General features: G+C 39.5%; 1 pseudogene; it reads right to left on the bottom strand.

Annotated features, from left to right (window-relative positions):
* Positions 1–506: 506 nt before the first annotated feature.
* Positions 507–2,195, bottom strand: part of LOC111158967 — a 10,251-nt pseudogene continuing 8,562 nt past the window's right edge.

The following is a 2,195-nucleotide window of genomic DNA, read 5'->3' as shown; positions in this document are numbered from 1 at the left end:
CTGAGCCGAAATCAAGAGTCGGATGTTTAACTGACTGAGCCACCCAGGCACTCCTCTCTGAAGTTTTGATTAATTAACATTTGAATTTCATGTCCACTTGATCTAATGACCAAATAAAAGAAAGCAAATGACCCCACATTTGTAAGGCAACTTTTCCAGATTCAGATCTTTCTATATTCCTTTCAGGTCTTCTACAGCTTAGTTATTAACTCTCACACACATGCTAAGATTTTTCATATATCTCTGTGTCTTTTCATGTATCTCTAATCCTCTGGAATTACATTTACCTTCTTATCTTTATCAGAAAATTAATTTCTCAGAGCACCACTCAAATGAGGATAGAGCCTTCCTTCAGTCATACCTACAGGAAAAATCTGTGTTGTTATTATTGTTATCAATAATACTGTCAGTAAGAATAGCAATAGTTGCCATTTATTAAACATGTTTTTCTCATCACTTAACACAGAAAGCTTTATTCATCCACACCATTCCAGAGAAAGGCAGGCTCATTTTAGTAAGCTGTGATCTTGGGCTTCAGCCAGTTCTCTCTCAACTCATTTCTGCTCATCCTGCTTCTTTTTCTCCTTAGCTGCTATCCTCTTTTCCTCTTCCACCCAAGATTTCCTATTATGGTAGCACTTGGCTCTGTAGGCCACCCTGAGGTACAGGGCAGGGTCATGACTGACCTTGATGAATGGGGAGACTTGCACCAGCGGCACTGTCTTGCCTATAACCTCTGTTAAGCATTTATTATATGCCAACCTCTAATCCTGACTACAGCACTCTGAAGTAAATCCTGACATTGTCCTTTCTGAAAATGTATAGTGAACTATGAGAAGATTATGTAACTTGCCCAGGGTCAGACAGCTAAAAATAGCTGAGCTATAGTTCAAACCCAGGTTCGTCTGAGTCTTAACTGTATATGCTTATTATTGATTTCCTCTCTTAATATAAGGGTATATTTCTATGCCTCTCTTTACCACCAGCCTGTGTATGCCTTCAACACAAGCACTGTATCTTATTATTTCTACATTTTCAACACCTGAGCACGATACCTAGCACATGGTAGGCAGTCATAATATAATGTGATACACTTATAATAATAATAATGTTGGCTGACTAAATAGATGAGTGAATGTGTGCACCAGAAAGAGGTGTGGCTTGGAGCAAATATAGGTCCCAGGCTGAGGAAGATTACAGAACACCAGCCTGTATGGCAGAATACTGAAAAAGTCCAGATACTTTATCCAAGATTTGTAAATTCTGAAATTCAGCCCAGATCACAAGACTTGCTCTAGTGGTAGTCTCGTATTCAGAATTTTACCTCAGCCCTTTAGAGGTGAAAGAAAACGTCTGGTCCTTAAACCATTTGAGGAAGATAAATTTCATATTTCAGATCTGCCACAGGGTTTATGTGATTTAAGAGAAATGTGACCTCAAAGTTAATCCTCATCCTCTTGGTTTAGAATTTCAAGTCAACTAAACTTGAAGTGCCTTAACATATTCCATGTGGGCCAGAAACCCTGAAAAGCATTCTGTTTCTTATAGCCTAAATGTTGAGGGTATTGTCATTCTAACTTTAAATTTTGGAATGTATTTAATGTCTGTGAAAGCATAGGATTAAGAGGCCTGGGGGCAGCACAAATGTATTGGCATTTATAAGGAGAAGGTTACATTGGCCTCCCTCTGCTCCCGAGTAAAGGGTATGTGCTTTTAACTTTCTGAATATGTCAAACCTGGTGAGATTTGAGCCATGAAATTGATGCTATCTAGAAATACCTTAGGTTCTTTGGGTGTTGCGTTGTAGTGATCTGTGCCTGTATCTTTGTGCTCAAGATTTAAGAGATTCAGGGTGGTCTGGATCAGTGAGGAGGGAAGACAGGAGAGGATTTGGCCAAATTGCAGTGTCTGAATTTGGCAATACAGTACGTCCACACATACTTGCATTCTACCAGATTTTCTGGATGTGAACTCTGGAAATCATGATACACTTCACAGTCATAGCGTGTCATAGCTGGAAAAGACTATCCAAAGTCATCATGGCTGGATGGAGAAACTGAGGACCAGAAAGGGGAAAGGATTTATCCAAGGTCTTAGAGATAGTACATGCTACCTCTAGAACCCTAGTCTCTTACACCTCAATCTGTTGTCCTTTCTACTACCCTAAGTTATCTCCTTGGAGAAAGAACAAGTCA

The sequence above is a fragment of the Enhydra lutris genome, unplaced genomic scaffold (assembly GCF_002288905.1).
Source record: "Enhydra lutris kenyoni isolate GAN:26980312 unplaced genomic scaffold, ASM228890v2 scaffoldscaffold65, whole genome shotgun sequence".
NCBI classification, from domain to species: Eukaryota; Metazoa; Chordata; class Mammalia; order Carnivora; family Mustelidae; genus Enhydra; species Enhydra lutris.
The sequence above is the reverse complement of the archived record's forward strand: the minus strand, read 5'-3'. Positions and strand labels throughout refer to the sequence as shown.